This window comes from Falco peregrinus, chromosome 3 (assembly GCF_023634155.1).
Source record: "Falco peregrinus isolate bFalPer1 chromosome 3, bFalPer1.pri, whole genome shotgun sequence".
NCBI classification, from domain to species: Eukaryota; Metazoa; Chordata; class Aves; order Falconiformes; family Falconidae; genus Falco; species Falco peregrinus.
The window spans coordinates 68,593,178-68,613,948 of NC_073723.1; positions in this window are offsets into that span (position 1 = coordinate 68,593,178).

The window sequence follows — 20,771 nt, forward strand, 5'->3', positions numbered from 1 at the left end:
TTACAACTGTCAGAAAAACAGATCTTCACTTAAAAAGGTAAATCTTTAGAGAAGTATTTCACCCCTGATATTGGAAATTAAAAGCTGAGATTGAGTGGGGTTTACTTCTCGTTAGGTGAAGGAGCTCCTCCTGCCTATTCAATCTAATCATGAAGGCTGCGATCTGGGTGCTAAGCAGTGCCAAATGCAGCCTTTTCCTCCTGAAGGACTTCCACTGAATGAAACTACAAAATCCTTTCATATAATTTCCTTAAAAGTATTTATTAAACTTGTGCCAAGAGGTACCAGTATCCAAGAGGTAAGTGGTGACATACACCGATATCAAGCTGTGTAAATTCAATCCCCAGTGCTTAGTTATAAAGCCTTTTCTTATATAGAGGATGAACAAACTATTCTTTGAGATTACTATTGGCACATCATTTAAAAAACAAGGGTGATAGATCACTCTTCCATAATTATAGAGACACCTGACTATAATCAATAGCAGGCAAATTTTATCCAGACTAATACTGAAGTTGCTATTCAATCATAAGAGCTGTCATTTCACTTGAAAATTACTATGGATTCCATGATAAATGAAACATCACAGGGAAGATCTATTAAACTGGACAAATTCAAGAGGAGTGCCAGGAAAACAACACAAATCAATATTTGATATTTATCAGATTGACAAAAAGCATTTGATAGAGTGTGTAGAGAAGGATAGTGAACACTCATGGTGTGATATGTTTTGTTCTTAAAAAATAAGTCATATAATACCTCATTCTCACAATGTTATGTACAAAACATAATCTCTGAGAAGCAAATCTAAATGGCATAGCCTACCCTCAGCAGTGTCAGGTATGTCTGTGCTGTTGCCCTATCTTTAATATCTTCAGTTTGGGCAAATAGCAGGGAGATCATACTTCAGTGCATCTGCCGTCTATGATTCAGGTGGCAGAGTATATGAACTTTGCAAAGGGCAAGTCAAAGCCAAACACTACAGCATCTATTAACAATGTTTTGCTGATGACTGTAAAGTACAAATAGCTTATTCGTAGACTGAGTGCTCTTAATCATTCCTCTGAAAGTGCAAAGCACTGAGCAATTTATGGGCCAAATCATGACTGGCTTGCAAGTAGCACAGGGGCACGAAAGCCCCGAAGGCTAAATAAACCAGCTTTGCTTTCAGCTTTGTGATCCTGAATATAGTCAGGAGCAGTAAGCAATATTCTAGGTACAAAAGTGAAAGCTGATTAGAAGCCAAAGATTTTATACAAATATCCTTCTCCTGCATCAGTACCCGCTTTCACTTTTTACCAGTGTCCCAAGCTACAGGAAAGCCTTGGGTGGCTGCTTTAAACAGAGAAAATTGCATATAGAGATCCTTTTCTCTATGAACATAGAATGAGGGAAGTTTGGCCCAGCGGTCTGAGTAACAACTCCAACACCATCCCCACTGAGACATCTCATGCTTTGGAATGCTAGAAGCTACAGCATAATGCAGTGCTCTGCATAGAGTGAGTCCTTATGACTCAGTTACTACAGTCAGTGGTCTGCTTCTGCAAAGGGACAGAAATGTGAAGGACAGTCATTGCTGTTGCTATCACCAGTTTTTCTCCTTCCTCTTCAATATGTAGTGACCTACACCACTTCATACTTTAAATGAAAATATTCTGCAGTTGGATTAGAAGGGTCTAATAAAGGGTGTGTGCACATGTAGATATGTACATGATGGCTTGATAAAAACAGCATGATTGTCTGATGAAGTTTCATGAACCTTAGAGTATTTCAGCACTGAAGTTTAGTAGCTGCGCAGCCATGCTCATGGCAGTGTCACCAGAACCGCACCACAGCACTTGGCCTATCTAGTTCAGAAACAAGATTACATAGCCCTGTCTTTGACTGCTGTAGTGTTCAAGATACATTTCAAATAACTAGTAGTCTGATTTCTAATGATTATATCAGAGCACTGGCAGAAGGGCTTTCAGCACTGAAGACTTTTTCCTGGGCAAATACACCTCTCCCTAGAGCTGTAAGACAGTAACCACAGATAGACTATAGCCAGGTCACCCAAACATCAGGAAACCTATTTCTCAGTTATGACCTTAATTGTCAGCAGAAGTCAGGTTAAGTGATCTTTTGGAAACACCAGTCTCTCTTGACTACCCCTCCACTCAGCAAACCCCTAGCACCATAGCTTTGGTGCAGCGAAAGGACTGGAACATTCCAACGTTGAGGGAAAAAGAACAATGCCCCATGTGAGCTTTCTGGAGTTCTCAGCATGGGGTCTGTGTAAAGATGCCTCTGATAAAATCTTTAAAGAAATATTCATATATGTTTGATTTTTCATAAAATTACAGACAGTATTTCAGTGGTTGATAAATAAATAAGCACAGTTACTTTGAAGAACTATTAAATAAAAGGGAATAGTTTCCATTATACAGTAAGAGACCCTGAGACTGGAATCCAAGCCCAAACATGAGGTGATCATCTTGATATAGTTAGTATGAGAAACAGGTCTTTTTGATAAAGATACCAATAGGCAGAATCAACAAAGTACCAGGAAATTGCAAAGAGAGCTGGACAGAAGGTCAGGTAGGGCATCAGTGAAATTTGCACCATTGATTTCTTTGCATTCAGAATTTTTCCCCCAAAATTTATGAACATTTCCTTAGAAGAAATAAGTGTGTAAAAAGTAAATGAAAACAATAAAAAAAAATCCAAGGGAGGAACAGAAAAAATCATTAACAGTTTGGAATTAAAGCATCAGCTACAGCAGTTTCAGGAAGTGTTATTGGGTTCCTATTTCCACTAATTTCTGATCTTCAAATTCTTAGCAGAGGCGACATCTGAGTGAAAGTTTATTTACCTGAGCTTCCTACTTTGCTTGATCTATTAATCTTGTTTGATCTAGTAAAAAAAAAAGGCCAAAGAGGAGGGGAAAAAAATGTATTTAACAGGGTATGGATTTGTCAAAGACTCAGAACAGAGGCTATCCTATTCTGGGCTGGTTTCTCCCTCATTAGGTCGTCTTAGAACTTTGTCAGTACAAAACTGTCAGACCAGTGAGGCACTCCTAGACTAAATTTGGAATACACTAAACTTTATCACTTGAAAATAATAAAAATAATTAAAAGATTTAGAGGTAGGAAGGACGCCACAGAGGTGTAAAAGAAAGAAATCCCTTTTCCAGAAAATTGAAAAAGCCTGGACCTTCAACAAACCTCATTCTGGAATAGCTCAAAACTTTTTAAACTTAAATCTCAATTTATTTCAATCCAAACCAATATTTTTTCTTTCATTATTCTCAAATGTTTAATTTCAAATATTTTTTTTATTCTAAAATAATTACTAGAAATATTTTCTCATTGCAAAGCAAAAACGTGAAACTTTTACCATTTGTTCTGAAACAAGCATTTTTCAAAACCAGCTCTTTCTGTAATAATTTTTAGTCTTGATGAGTCAACATTGCCTAAGACAGGTGCACAGCAAAGTACCTCGCCATCTCCAGTTGGTCATGAAGTTTGCTTCCTAAGAAATGAGTGGACTGACTGACTAAAGTCTAGAGTAATTCTTCTGTTTATTGCACCATTCCCCATGATAAAATGTGTGGTCCAAGTATGGTAAAAACTTAGTTTTTCCCTCACTTTAATCTGCATGCAGTCAAAAACTGACCTGAATGAGAAGAGCCTCTTACACCACTAAGTCATCTATATGCACTTCTTTAACTGTTCTACAGCAAAGAGGGCAAAAATTAAGCTTTGCTTCCATCTGCCAAGTATATTGATTCCCAAATTGTTTTTCAGCCTCATTTGTCTATTTTCAAACTTGAAATGTCTTCAAAGGACCTGATTTTCTGAAACTCCTGCTTTTACAAAACACAATGTATCAGAAAGGAGAAATGCTAGAAGCTTGGGAGAAACCTTGGGTGCTACACTGGAAACAATCAAGTTCTTAAAGTATCTGAAGCCTAAGCAGAAAAGCCATAGAGATCAGATTAACAGCCAAAACCAATTTAGTTGGCAGGCAGCAAATCTGCTTCCCTTCTTCAGTGTCAGTACTCCACAAACCCCTTACTTTCAGTTTCATGAGACTATGAAAGCCTTTTCAGAATTGGACTTGGAGAATAAAGATGAAGATAGAATTAAAACTGCACCACTTAACCTACTAGATAAATTAAAAAGCAACATTGTCAGGTGTTTTCATATTTATAATGGACAAAATGAAAATGAAATTTTTGGAAATAACTGAAGAAGGAAAATCATTTGTCTAGAATCAAAGTTATTTTAGTTTCCATATTGAGAAAAAGTGTTTTAAAGTTTCTGTTGTGGTTCTCAAGAGAATAATTCTCTCACAAGTCTTGTGCCTTCTCAGGAGATATGAGCCAGCATAAGTATTAGTGCTGATATTCAAAGTCCTTTGCCCTTGAATTTCATTGGCCTTGCAATGGAAGACATTGATCAATCCTGTATTAAAGCAGTAGGAACTTTTAACTCTCTCCTTTTAGAGTGCACCCTAAATTTCCTAGCTGTATTATATTTAAAGACAGGTCCTAGAAGAAAGAAGCATCTTCAGTTCACCAATACAATTATGACAGCCTGTTAAGCTCCATGTCATATTTCACCAGCTATATGGTCATTTCACAACCAGCACTGTCATCTCAAACCCAGCCCCTGTTCAACAAGATCTCTGAAGTGCAACAGTATTTCTGGAAACTGAATGTAAGCACATGCTGCTTTGCTGAGCTTAAGACCCACAAATGGATCCAAAGTACAAGAAGCAGTAAAGATAGAGGTTTTGGCTGTCCACCAGCCTGAAGGAGGTTCATCGTTTCACTCGGCCACAACACATACCCTCTTTCAAAATGCTCAGTATTTCCAAACTAAAAATTGACATTTTTATCATTGCACATTTTACTTAGCAAACAATTAAGTGAATGTCTGAGGGAAGATTTTTTTTTTTCTTTCTTCTGGTTGACTTCCTTTAACTTTTCCTCTCCTTTTCACTTTTTTCCCTGTATCCGTTGTAAATTGGAGAAAGTCATGAAAGAAGAATAGAAAATACTATTAATCTATCAGTGAATCTCCAAAAAAAATAAGCAAGCCCTTTGTACAAGTTGAAGGTACCCAACTGATACCAAAGAACTCACATAAAAATATGCTGACATTACTTAATGTTTTGCAAGATCATGCATTGGGTATTTCTGTTGCACCGTTGGCAGATATCCTGTTCTTGATTATCACAGAGCAAACACTTTACTGACTAAACAGTCAACAGAAGACTGTGGTCAGAGTTCTTAGTGACAGCACTCATACCAACGAAACCTGCCAGCTTCTCCAAAACTACATCACAGGAAGCTCAACTGCCTTGCCAAAATGCTGCTTTTTATCAATAGCTCAATGTTTCTGCAGAGCAAAATGTTTTATCTGTCATTCTTGTAATTTAACACTTTGTAAATCATGGCAATAGTCACCTTCTGCAAAACAGTATCACAAAAAAAAAAAGTTAATTTGTGGTGATAATTTTACTTTGATAATTCATCTAGAGAAGGCATATCAAATGTGCAACCTTAGGAATACTGGAAATCAAATTAGGGATAGATTTGTTATTTGGAAGTCAAACTAAATGTTTTGGGGTTGAAAATTACACAGACCTTCAGATCATAGATTAGTGGATGACTTCTGTCTCATCAGCATTTCTCTTCAGAACTTCTCTCATGGCTTCATCAGACAGCCAGGCCAGACTGTTCTTTTACTAAAAAATGATATATTACATGTCACTCTAAATATCCTAGTAAGAGCTTGCGTTGGAAGAATTTCCAGCAATATCTGCAGTTCTTCCATCTTCTGAAAGTCATTAATTGCGCATGACTTTCCAGTTCTCAAAGTTCCCTTGAAAGTGCAATATCAGCACATCTTGACTGTGAACTTGAACTGCATTGTAAGACAAGGAGGTAGATGGTTATTTATCATTTGAGTAAACTGAAAGTGTTAATTAGGGACTGAATTTCACATATTTTCTACCTCTTCTTCTATCCTGACTTAGAAAAATAAAATATTTATTGTAAGATTAAAAATATATATAAAAATTAAACGCACAAAAGTAAAACAGAAGAGCATCCCAGCTTGCAGCCATTGGTTCAACATTGGTTTACTGTCAATAAGAAAAGAATGGTTTAAATATATTTGGCAATTAGCTTTTCTTATCTAGAACTGAAAAATGAGGAAAATAGGTCGAACAGAGGAACTCCAACTTTCAGGCAGAAGAAATGTGCCATAAACAACATTCTGTTGGGAAGAAAAAATTTCCGGTAAAGTTCATGGCCTGTAATATAAACTTACATTGGTTCATTCTTTCATCTAAAAAGTGTTTATCTGTATTGAACAAAGGAGTAATTGATATCAAAAAAACTAAGCGGTAAATTTCCTAGCTTATATACTACAAACTCAAATCTAAAGGCTCTGATGTTCAACAGACCAACCTAAAAACAGGCATTCTGCCTAGGGAGACCTATTTGAAAATTCCTGAGACACAGAGGGGTGGGCCTTACTACTCTACATTGCTCTTATCATCTCCCTTTCCTGTGCAACTATGTCTTAAAAGAAATGCTGAGGATTCTGCGCTGGCTGAAAATGAAGTGCAAAAAAAAAAAAAAATTCTTCTGTGAAAGGAAGACAAAGTGTTGCTATAGCAAAAATCTATTCAAAAATGTTTCTTTCTGACAGTACTAGGGACAGATTCAGATTTGATTCTTGGATGAAAGAAATCTCTCTGAGTTACTATACTTTTTTACTTGAGTCAATATGTTAAAAAAAAAAAAAAAACCACCATGCTGGTTAATTTGCACCTCTCTGAAATTATCAGTTCATCCTTTCTATAAAGTTTTTCATATGATGAACCTTGTTTAAGAGCTTAAATAATATTTAAAGAATATTTCTATCAAAGTTTCTTAAACCTTAATACTTCATAATTGTAAATCTCTTCACATCAATATTCCTTTCAGAAGGATAATGTTCTGCCTATGAGTACACACCTCTGTACTATTTCAACATTTGTGATACAAGACTTAAAAATTATTACATTCTTCATAACTGCAAAAGTCATATTTTAACGAGACAATTCTGCTTGTGTGTTTCTCCTCACTGTGTTTAGTTAAAGTAAAAAAAACAGGAAGAGAAAGACCTTACACACAACCACCACCCATGCTAATGACATATGTCAGTTAATTAATATTGAGTTGCTACAGGTAAAAAAATGCCTCATTTTCACTCTAAACACCACTGAAGTTTTCACACTGAAATACTTGGTATATTTGGTGTGAATCATATATATAAAAAAAAAAAAAAACACAACCAAAAAAAACCCTAAACAGCACAAAACTCCAACCAAAAAAGCTACATTTACAGCATTTGATGGGACTTTTATGAACTCTGTAGTATAAACACATTCACACAGCATACTTCCTGTATGGAGCAACAATTTTCTGATAAACCATTTTTACAAAAGGCTCTTGTGTACAATCGACGCAGGATATAAAATGCATCTCACATCATTTTATGACTGTATTTCTAAACTTAGCACTGATTTCCAGAGTGGCTTTGTCCCCAAAATCATCACTTCATATTATTACTTTTTATCACAAAACTGAACCAAACTCAGGAGATGATATGCTAACAATACAGAGAGGCCAAACATTTCATCACAAGGCTGTGTTTACAGAAGGTCTGAAAATCTGTGTAGCAAACTTGAAATATATTTGCCAGTTGGTATACTTGCAGCTTTAACTTTTTTAATTTTATTTTTTTATTTAATTTAAATTTGATTTACTTTAACTCTCTAACTTTTTAGCAAAGATCCATTTAGCGGTGAAACCATCACTATGTGTGGCTAGAAATAAAGTGGAATCAAGTCTTGAAAGAACAAGCATATTGGCATCCCAACAATGTTCAGTATGAAAGTATTTAAAGTGTAAACTTTACAATGACATCAAAGCAACTTGGACATCTATGAAGACTTCTCAAAAATACTCCAGTTTCTCACTGCAATGTCTCTGAGTCCTTTCTTGAACTCTGGAAATACTCAGCCGACACAAAACATCACTGTCTTGACACACCATTTACTACCACACAGAAATATAGGTACAGATCTTCAAAAGTGTTAACTAAAGATGTGAATAAAAGCATCTCCCGATCACATTGTAGTCACATGCTAGTTAATGGTAAAGCTGCATTTACATTAACAAAGTATTTCCAGAATTCTGTGTGTGTTTTCTCCGACCTGAAACTAACCCAAACTCTTACCTTTACTTCTAAAGTATTCCCAGAGGCCTGCTGACTGGCTTTGATCTTCTCTATCTTTACACATATTATTTTCTCCTTATCTATACAACCAAAGCAAAACTTAAAAATGCAAATGCTAGCCTCATCCACATTTCTTCACAAATGGTGCAGCACATTCATTCTCATTACTCTGGCGTACATATCCCCTGAGTTGACCAAGGAAACTGGAAACTTTCCAGCTAGCCTCCAACAGAGTAAGCCAGACACAGAGCAGACAAGTCAGCAATGAGCAAGATTGCAAAAGAAAGATAACGATCACACCTTTTAAAGCAAGGAGAGGGCAGGGAATGGTGCATTCTGTAAGAAGTACACCCAGAAGTCTTCAGAGCAATTGGATTTAAATTATTAGGAAAGCTAATGGAGTAGAATATGTATGGGTATTTCATCCTGCTTATCAGCAGAAACAGTATTGTCACTTTGGGATTAAATTCTAATAATGCCTAAATACACAGAGCACATTAACCAGTATCTAATTATTGCTAGCTAGAGGAAACTGCCTTTTCTAGAGTGACAAGCATTCAAAAGCTGAATAGGATGGATATTAATTTAATGATTTGAAAGACAACAAGCAAGTTTGAAAGATGCATGCCGTAGGCATGTAGAAATAGCATCTCTTTAACCTAAGCAACACAACAGTGAAAGCACGTATAAAAAGGTGAGAAAAATCCATTCTGTAAAGGCGGGACCTACTATGAGGAAATTATTGGACAACATTGAAGGATAGCAAGTTCACAGCTTCACACTTACTTTCTTTATGGTACAAAACCAAGCATAACAATAATGCATTAGACAGCAAGTTTCAAAGCAGAATGGTTAGAGTGGAGAGAAAGCAGCCTCAGCCAGAGCAGATAGGTTTGACTACATGAGCCAGCAAAACGGCTGGCAAGAATAGCCAGAGCAGATGGAAGCTATTTGCCAAAATTCAGGTAACAGACTTCTAAGAAGCATGAAAATAAACAAGAGTCTTCTATTATTTGTTTGCAGCCAAAGGCAGTAAGATACTTTCCCCATCATTAGCACTCAGATATTTTCTATAAGCCAGATTTCATAAGCAAATTTATCAGGCTGGTAGATTCACCTCATCACCTCGGAAACCACTTATTGACCTCAGGTTTTTAAGGGAAGCACTTCTGGCTCTCTATGACATATGACTGCATATAGCCAAGGAAATCCTCACAAGAAATTACAGAACCTGTTACCTACCAGAAACTATCTGCGAAGAAAGTCAAACATTAACAGATTTATTTATTTATTTATTAAGAGTAAAAGAATGTGTTTGACCTAATTACGCCCCTGTGCCAAGAACCTCAAAAGAACACTTTTCAAACACATTAAAAAGGAATATATCTTTTTTTCAAATATATGATTTCTGCCCCCACCCCCCCCCCCCCCCCCCGACATGGAGAAAACCCTAAAAAAAAGAAGTTACAAAACAGATATTGGCTAACACTGGCCACTGGCTTTTACTAGACAAGTTGATGGTCTCTTCCTTCTTCCAAAGGCAAGATATTGATCATATTATTGATGAGTTGCTCTTTATAATCTCTTCTGGACTTAAAGTCTACATAATTACAGAAAATTTAGACAGAATGGAAGAGACAGTCCTCAAAAATGTTAATGACTTTTTTTTAAAGCTTTGTCAAAGTTTATTTGCTGTAATACCCTATGAGCATATAATTTAATCTTACATTCTTTCCTAGCTTTATGACCATGCAAAAGAGGTTGCTAATTTATGAACAGACTCAGGAAACAGAGGACAGAGTGGGACACAAAATATTCCTTTCCTTTTTTTTTTTTTTTTTTTTTTTTGCCTGCTTGTCCGCTCCATCCTGTTCTTTCATGATGCTAGGAAAAGGAGAAATGAGCTTGAACTTCAAAAAGAAGAAATTTATTTTTTGCAAGTACTTCCAGAAACCAAGGCAATGTTGAGGTTACTTAACAGGTTACTGAAGAACCTAAGAAAGTCCTGAGATTGGTTTACAAGATGCACTGATTATGGTTAAGCTGAATTAAAGATTCAAAATTCTTCCTTTTCTTTAGTGTTTTTCTGAACAGGCTTCTTTGTGTTTGAAGTTGCACCATTCAGGATCTAGCCAGTTCTGCTTACAAGCATTTTACATTTTTACATCTTTTGGACTATGTCTCTAAACTCTCCCTTAAAAAAAATATTTTCAGTGAATACCAAGTAGACACCATTTAACTAATAATTGGAAATGGTTACATTAAAGGGAAAGGTGCCAAAACCACACAACAGCATATTCACTGCAGTTTAGTATTATTTACAGTTTTTATCAAAGTTGGATAGATCATTTATCATCTGGCTCAATAAGGAGGATTCTACTCAACCCTAAGTACATTCAGACCCTACACACCCAGACAGCATTGGGTACAGTGTTGTTGCAGCCCTGTTTGGAGGTTGTAAAAGAATTATGTGACGTAAACTGCAGCTCTGGGTTGCTACTCAGTATTCAGGGATGCTCATGTATTTCATAGTACAGAAGAAAAAAAAAACCAACGTCAAAGTAACACATTAAAAATACTGTAATTTGGACATGGAAATTGGTGCATAGCCTAGATGATAAGTAGAGATACGTTACTGTTGCAGCTGCAACAGAAGAGGGAAAGAAATACAAAGCAGTAAGAGGGGTTTGCTGAGTCTGACAGCAGTATGCCTACGGCCAAGTCTGCTGTTATGGTTTATAGGATCACAAACTTGGATTTCATTCAGAGATCCTTTCCTAATTTCTATCCATTACAATCCTATGGTTTTAACTAGGCTTATTCCTAGATTAATATAGTACATGATAAACATTGCAAAAATGTGAGTTATCTATCTTTTCACCTCACACGGCTTCTCCTTGTTCCCTGCTCCTTATTCGATAATAGTAACGCAATCTGCAAGGACAAAGGAATCAATTCAGAGACTGGAAAAATCTCTTTTTTTTCTTTTTTTTTTTTTAGAAATAAATATTACTCTGAACATCTCAACTCTCTTTCTCAAATGTTTAACATTAAAGCTATGGTTTAAGTAACATTGAATTGGATGCTAGAAAGCCATGCCAATCTGCAAAAGAAAATTAAAAAATAAATCTAAAGCAATTTTAGAGGCTTTGGATTCTAAGATTAGAAGTAAGCCCTGACATATATGGAAGAAAAAAAAAGAAAGAACAGAAGGATTATTTCTCAATAAAAATCAATCCCTGGCAAAAAAAAAAATCCCTTACGGCCACATTTTCTACAAATTCCTCTGAATATTTAACCTTTTCCTATGAAAGTCAATCAGAAACACAAAGAAAACTGATTTCAAGACTTTTTTTAAAAAAAGAAACAAAATAAATACAGGAGTATAGTTTAATTAAGGATCAAATCCTTACATTTACATTTCTAGGAAAAAAAAAGTTAGATAAAAGAATAAATCAAAGATTTAAATAGAAGGTAGGTGTTATGTACCCAAACTATGACTTGTGAAATCCATTCTTATAGTCTTCTTAGGATCAAGGGCAGATCAATTAAAAAAAAAAAAAAAAACCACACCACCAAAAAAACCCAAACAAACAAATCCAAAAAAAAACCCAAAACACAACAAAAAAACACAAAAACAAAGCAATCAATTGTAAAACTTCTAGCAAACTGCAAGTACGGGTAATATTGTTTCCTACATGTGTGGTCATTTTCCTGTACTTTGGGAATGTCTCTTACAGGGTAAGGCTTCTCACCTACCCTCTCCCCTTTTCCCCTCAGGATGACAATTACCTGAATACAGGTTTCATAGCAAGGAACACAAAGAAAATTCCTCAAAGCACCATGTGCCCTCTGCTACACCACTGCCTATTACAATTGTTAGTCACAGAAAATGGCAGAAACTGTTGAGGGGAATTAAGAATTCTCCAGAAGAGTATTTGCTTCTTATCACATTTTACTCTTCCCCTCAATAAAAAATGTAGCAAGACATCCTGATGTAGAAACTTCTCGTTATTTTTTTTAAATGAAAAAAAAAAAAAAATATATATATATATATCAGCAGCAGAAAGCCTAGAACAGGAGAACAATTTGGGAAGAGTCATATCCACCAGGAACTCCTGCACTCATTATCCGTTCAGCTTAGCCACTGTGATTTTGGATGGCCTGACCAACACCAGCAACATTAGGCTATTGGACAAAAAGGTATTCTGCTTACATAAGAAGAATGAAGACCAATGAATTTTTTGTTTTATGTAAACAGTTTTCTTTCACCTATATATTCACCCAATAAAAACTTTTTACTTCTGTGTACAGTCCATAATCAGTCAGGTATTTTTCTGTACCTCAGGTAAATTCATCAAAGATTAAACTTCAAAAAAACCTTGGTTCAGTATCTTGATGCACTATTTACCTATATTCTGCTAATGAATGTGTCTCTCTCTCTTTGCCCGTTCTTCTACTTTACCCAAACACATAGCAGCGTTCACAACAAATGCTCTTCAAATAATTAATAACAGAAATTTAATGACCTATCACTTATAAAAATGTTAATTATAATTAGGAATAACTCAGGGGGTGTGCATGTGTGTGTGCAAAAATGTGCAAAAAAATACACATTTGATCAGCTGTACTGGAAAGAGCTAATTAATGCCAGTTATTAAAGTACATTATGGAAGGTTCTCCATATTCTTAGTCTGATCGTTATGACCAACAACGGATGCACAGGAAGCCAGAAGCTCAGGGGTCAGCTTCATAGCAGTTGTTAAAGGAGCAGATGTCAAAAATCCACCACTGTCACGCCAGCCCTGCACGCCTTTGGATAGCCCCTCTATACTCACTTGGCCTCACAATGTGTTAGGGATACAGTCCTCCTTCAGGAGAGACTGAAAGTTTCTCCAAAGGCTTTCTGTGAATTTAGTAAAGGGGAAATTTTAGTATAACTTACTACTGATGGGGAGGGGCGGGGGGGGAACCAAAACAAAACACTACAACTTTAAGTTGATTGTGAAGTGGGAAAAGAGAGTGAAAGGTAATCAAACTCACTGTTGTACAAAGTAGGCCAGGCAGCCGTATCAACAGATTCCTGCTCACTGCTTGCAGATATTGCTAATACTTTGCTTCTGTCAGTGACAGTCTGTTGTGACTGCTTAGATTCCTGACTGCCTTTCAGCAAATGGTAAGGCACCTCAGACAAAATAACTATTCTGTAATATAATATTTTAGTGCTATAACTTCTGGTATGGTTTTATTGTGCATGTTGAGGATTATTACAGTTTGTTACATTTCTATTTAAGGCAGCAAAATAAAACATTGTCTATATAATTATTAAAAAAAACCAACAAAACAAAAAACTTTCCTTTAAAAACAGGAAGCAATAGTACCAGAAGTACGCTTCCATAATCACAGAGTTGCTCTGCAGAATATTTTATTCTGACATTACTGTCTTTCACATTTTACGGAATCAGGTTCCAACATTAACCTAGTTTTAACATAAACAAAGAATTCCTGTTGCCTAAACACCACCTTAAGATCTTTCCCCAAGCCACAGCATCCCCTAAATGCGGTGCTATTTCATTTACTGTGGAAAGTTATACACCACCATTACTTGTATCACTCCAAATCAGTCTCCAACAGTCTCTCTGCTGTTACCATAGAATAAAATTATATTTTTCAGGAGACAGAAATAAGGAAAGGGAAAGAAATGTACATTCCCTATTGAAGCATCATTCCAACATAACTGAGCAGATAAAAAGGTAGTTCCAATATATGGGTAACATGTTGTAAATAGCATCCAAGGATAAGGCTGTAGTTTCAGGATCATTTTAAAGCTACCTGCGGGCTGACAAATAGGAAAGATCCACTGACCCACCTTTTTTTCCCAGCTTTCTTCTCCATCCTCTGTGGTTTATACATTTTATAGGTCAGGTGAAAAAAACACATTCAGCTGACCAAAACCCAGAACCTTTTCCTGTTCTGGTCAAACTGTTTCTTGTACTCCTTGATCTAATTCTCTGTGTAACCTCATGCAGAAGGAAAGTGATAGAAGTGGCAGAACTACCTTTCTGGATCCTGACCAAATTTAGATCTATTTTAAGCAATCAGAAGACATCAGCCTTATAATATAAATCTTAGAAATGTTGGTGGTTTTTCTTCTATCTGAATTTGTTTAAAACTTGTTTGTAAATGTGTACTGAGGCTATGGTAAAACATACATTGCAGACATGTTTTAAAAGATTGTGCAACCATGTACCTATTTACAAATCTACCTATTTACATTAGCTCCTGTAAATAAAATATAATTTGGCCCATGATGAGTCTAATTGACATTCTTTAAAATTATATGTGAAACTACAGCTAAAAACAGCAGGAAGGAATATAGAGAAATATTCAGCTGAAAGATTTTAGACAGTGAGATATCCATCTGTGTAAATGTTTCTGTAGGGAACCCACAGCAGTGCTTGCTTTCTGAACACTAAGTAGAAGTGGAAAAAATGGCAGGCACACCAGAGATCATAATCTTCCAATGCATTTATGAAATTAATCTGGATGAGCTAAGGAATCTTTCAATTTTTTCAGTCTTAGATTCAGAATCAGTGCTAGAAGGAAGTTGTTCACATCAAAGCAAACTAATCACACTTTGATATGAAAAACAGTATTCAATTTTTTTCTTGCTTGTGAAAGAGTCCCTCGGAAAGAAATGGAAAAGGAAAGCTTAAAAAAAAAAAAAAACACACACAAAAAACCCCCACCAAACACAACATAAGAATGTAATTCAAATAGGGAAACAGATTTAACAGAAAACTGAAAAACTACAACCAACTGTAAAAATAGTGTAAAATAATTCATTAATATAAGACCTAGAAAGCAAGCACTGTTTACACAAACAGAATAAAAGTTCACTTGAACTTCTTTCTGAAAGTGCAAGTTAATATAAAGTTTTTAATACCAGTCGAGCTTTGGCAGCAGTCAAATACTTTTCAAAATCTGACACATTTATGTCAAAAGAAAGTAAATTATTTTTTTCTATTGGTTGGTCCATTCTTGTCAAAATCCAACTAACTTTCCATTTTTCTTCATTCTTGAAACATCATTCCTGCAGTTGTCAAGCAAAGATAGAGCTCGAGGGAAAGAATGAGGTTACTGGAGTACAAAACTCACCTTTAAAAATAAAAATAAAAAAGAACATACACAAACACAGAAATTTAAAATTTTAGATGTTCACAAGAAGTTACGTAACACTGTAAGAAGTAATTGTCTTCAAGAAAAACAATTAACAGTTTTAACTGAAACGTCTACTAAAATAACTTTATGATTAATAGCAAAACATAAACTAAGGATGAATCAAAACCAATGGGAATTTTCTTGACTTGCCAGAACCGGATTTTGTATTGCCTAATAAATCTTCCTTTCTCTTGGGTCGGCCAAGAGAACTTTGTCAAGAAAAAAATGGACTCATTTGGGTTTTCTTTTCCTCACTTCAAATACAGCTACCAGTGCCTCCATTAAAATGTTGCTCAAAGATGACACTCTATTAAGCATAGCCGTAGCCAGTTCTGTGGTGGGCACACAGCAAGATTTAATCCTAACAACTGACGTGTAACTGGAGTCTACTGCAGGCAAATTATTAATAAAAACATGCACTAAATGTGTTATTACTGAATGTGCATTACTGTTAAAAATAGCTGAAAACTTGCCATAGACAAAGCCAGTTCTTTGGTAGCACAAAGGACATAGGATAATGGAAACTATTTTCATCTTATACAAGAAGCCCCTTTAGCAGCTTCCACAAGCATTTATTCAGAACACATTAGCCACTGTAAATACATTTAGGAAAAGAGGACTCCTTCACTACTAAGTAGATTGCTTTCACAAAGTTAAAAATAATGAGATAGTTTTCATTAAAAATATACTCATTGCACAAGCCATAAGCCTTGTGCCTCTGGCTGAGGTAAACCAACAAAGTACTTTGGACTTCTTTAAAATTCCCCTGCCCATTGACAGTGTTGCTTTGAAACTTATCTAAGATATGCTGTTTCTTCTCTTGCACACCTTAGACATAGAAACATCCGAAATTTTATGATGTGAAAAAGTGTAATAATAATCAGAAGATCATTCTGTAGAGGGCAATTATAAAAAATAATATCAGCATATGCAACACAAATTTTAAATAATTTGCATGACTCATGCTTATGCCAAATACTTCTTTAAATTGTCCATATACTTTGATCACAGCATTAATATCTTACATAATCCATTATCAAACAGTGATCTTATTCTGAACATGCAATACAAAAAGGAAAGCAAGAAGTTACTACATTCGCAACTCAGAACCAGTTTCCATAAGGTAATATTACACAGCAAGATATTTTTCTTGGCTTTTTGCAGGAAATAACAGAGGTGGAATCCTGTATTTTATACATATAGCAACACTCTATTTATGGAATAACAAAGTAAGAAGCAAAAGAGAACTTCAAAAGAAGTGCCTGGATGTTTGGAAGAAATTATTCTGATATCTGGTCAGCAGTGGACTCAATAGGCCCCAGCAGTGCCCTAGCAGCCGAGGGGGCAACCCGCACCCTGGGGGCATCACACACAGCAGAGCCAGCCGGGCACAGGAGGGGATCATCGCCCTGTGCTCAGCGCTGGTGCGGCCTCACCTGCAGTACTGCCTGCAGCTCTGGGCCCGCAGCTGAAGGAGGACATTACAGTCCTTGAATGCACCCAGAGGAGGGCAACAAAGCTGGTGAAAGGGATGGAAGGCCTGTGAAGAGAGGCTAAGGACTTTGGTCGTGCCTAGTTTGGAGAAAAGGAGGCTGAGGGGTGACCCCATTGCTCCCTACAGCTTCCTGAAGATGTGTGGGAATGGTTCAAAGCTTCATCAGAAGAGGTTCAGACTTGACATTAGGAAACATTACTGACAAGGTGGCCAAACACTGGAACAGGATTCCTAGAGAGGTGGTCGATGTCCCAGCCTGTCGCTGTTTAAGGGGTGTTTGGACAATGCCCTTAACAACATGCTTTAACTTTTGGTCAGCCCTGAAGTGGTCGGGTAGTTGGACTAAACTATGATTGTAAGTCCCTTTCAAATGAACTACTCCCTTCTGTTCTGTTCTAAAATCCAGCAGCACTGATGAGTCCACATAAAGGATGACAGCTTTTGAAGTTCAGCAACAGAAACTGGATACTGTCTTAGCATGCAGTCTGTATCAGTGGCTGGAATGTAAGCTCCACCAGCTATATTTAAAAACTATAACACCTCATTGTGGAAACACAGATATCCTTTGTCAAGTCTGTGGCTGACATCAAACTGAGCGAGCAGTCAATACACTGGAGGTCAGGGTCATTATCCAGAGGGACAATGATAAACTGGAAGTACAGGCCCATAAAAACCTCGTAAAGTTCAAAGTCCTGCACTTGGGATGGAATAACCCCAAGCTACAGTACACAACATGGGTGGTCACTAGGAAGCAACTCTGAGGAGAAAAACAAAACAGAAAAATCCCAAGAAAAACAACAAAAAAACAGAGAGAGAGAAAAATTAGTGAGGGTCTCAGCAGACAGCAGTGCATCTTCAGCCTTTTGGCAATGAAGGCTGAATGCATACTGAGCTACACTAGCAAGAACACAGCCAGATGGTCAAAGGAAATTACTGTTTTGCTCCTCACAGCACTTCTGAGGCTGTATCTGAACTAATCTGGCAGAAGCTTAGGAGGCTGGTGGGTACCACTATATGGTGAGATTAGTGAGCTGGGTTTCCTACCTTCAAGGAGAGAAGAGTGAGCGGGGAACAGTTGTGACCTTCATCTACCTAATTGGTTATTAGAGAACTAATTTCTTATAATTTATGATCAGGTACACACAACAATAGGACAAGATGTGATGAACATACATTATAAGAAGGAAAATTTCAACTAAATATATTTATAATTTTAGAATATAATAAGAGTATTTCAGCTGGGAGGGACCTACAATGATCATCTAGTCAAACTCCCTGATCACTTCAGGGCTGACCAAAAGTTAAAGCATGGTATTAAAGGCATTTTCAAATTGTATGATTACATACTAGGACTTTCCAATAAGCTTATGGAAGTGTCATCCTTGCAGATTTTCTAAAGAAGGGGTTGGGAAAAAGTAATCCATTTTCTAAAGGATTGATCAATTTTGAAGTTGCCCTGATTTGAAGTAGAAGTTGAACTAGACCTTCAGAGACCTCTGCCAATCTGTTATTCTATGACTCTGTAAAATGCCAGACATACATTTCCTATTTCTTCAAATACAAGGTAGTTTTATATGTCCTATTGTCCACAATTTTGTCCAGGCTACCATCAGAGTGTTTTTAAATAGCTGACTTGTTTCTTTAGATCATTCCACAAACTAATAAAATCTGGTTAGGAACCTCTTCTTAATGGTCAGCCTAAACACAACTTTAACAACCTCTATAGAATCCTGGCAAAACAAAAAAATACTATTATTTCAATATTTTTAGAAATGTATTGATCCCTGAACTACCGTTTAATAAGTCCAAAGTCTTCAATAGTTTCTTCAGGCAAGAAGGCCTTTGTCATCTAAAGATATTTTTCTTCCACAATGTGCCCATGTGCTACATTGTATCACTGATGAAAAGTTTAGTTTCCTCATGACAAGACGTCTTATCATAATGTCTTACACAGCTGTTTTCATTTCTCATTCAATAATATCAAAATTCAGCTAAAATTATTGGAACTACTACTGTCCATTAAAGGGTTTGAGGTCTTCCCCGCCCCCCCCCCCCTTTTTTTTTTCTGAAAATAATGTGTTGAATGATGAATTATGCCACAGATGCAACATACTACGTTTTTCCATGTTGAGTATCATTGGTTTCTTACCTACACTTCACATCTCTCAAGACTCCTATTAGTTGTGTTCCCATCACTGTTTATCTTGGCATTCTTTGTTTAATATAAATGGCAAATTTAATTATTTATTTCATGGGATTTTCTAAATCATTAGCAAGGATTTTTTTTTTTTTTTTAATTTAGAAATAGCCCCTTCTGTGGAAGAAACTGATTTGCTTTTTTTAAAAAAATGGCAATATTATTTTAAGTGAGCTTCTAGTACCTGGTCTCTTTTAGCAGCCCAGAACTTATGTGGCATCATACACACAGTTGGATTCAGGCTCTTTCCCTAGAACTTTGCATTTAATTCTGTCATACTAGACCAGGGGTCCTCAAACTACGGCCCGTGGGCCAGATATGGCCCCCCAGGGTCCTCCATCCAGCCCCCGGTATTTACACACACACACACACACACACCCTGCTGGGAGTTGGGGGGGAAACCCAGCAGCCACAGATGACTGCCTGCCACTTCATCCGCACGCCGACCCCCTGTTTAAAAAGTTTGAGGACCCCTGTACTAGACTGAAATAGCACATGCCTAACCTAGGATCTTCAAGAGCCCAAATAATCCCACAGCTGGATTCTACTCTAGAGACCCTTTGCCTGAAAGACATATCTTGTTTCAGAGTTTCTCACAGGTATTTTAAATCAGAATCCCCTCACTGAGTCTGAACATTTTCCAACATCTGCCTCATTCCTGGCCAGAAGTTCCCAACCTTCCTCCACTATTCATTCTCCATACAGCTGACCTATTTCCAAGCTTTAAAAAAAAAAAATAAATAAAAATCAATCCATCACTGGATCACCAATCACACTGGATCTTTCCCCTAACTGGATCTTTCCCCTAAAAGGGCCAGCAATTTCACAACAAACATGAAAACACCTTAAACAGGATAAAGAAACAGAAACTCAAGAGTTCAGACCCGTATCATTTTGTTTGGCACACCAAATCATCATACATCAGTTACCCTAGATTAGATGCAACAATATAAATACAAAATGACTGAAGCACTCCACAGTAAACCACAACACAACATGACATGACAGTGAGAATCGTTTCTTCACAAATATAATCTTTGGAGAGATAAAGTCTCCTAGCTGCAAAGGTTTCAGGTTTGTTACCTACTGCTGTTTTCTGAGCATGATAAACAGCTTGTTGTGCACAGGATTGAGATACAATTCCACTTCCCATGGCAAAATGCAGGCATTCTTATCGTTCTGGTATATATCTGGCCTCCACACATTGCTGTTTTCAATATTCACAAAATCCTAAGAGCGCTAGGAGCATGCTAGGTAAACAGATACGATTCCTTCCCAAAGGGACAATCAAGGAAACAACTGCAAAGTATCTTCAGTTCCAGTGACTTGCTATACGCTAACAATCTAATTCCCTCTCACACCTCCTTGCTTTCTGTACCATATTAAGATCTTTCATTTGGATCAGTTAAGGAAATTCAGCAGAGGTGATCTATTAAAACGGAACAGAGTAGGACATACAGCTAAAGGAAAAGCAAGAATCTGCTTTCCTTTCTTTATAAAGGAAATGAACGATTCTCAAAACAAAAAAATAATTAAAAATGCAGGGTAGAGAAGTGTAATTCTTCCTGAAAATCTT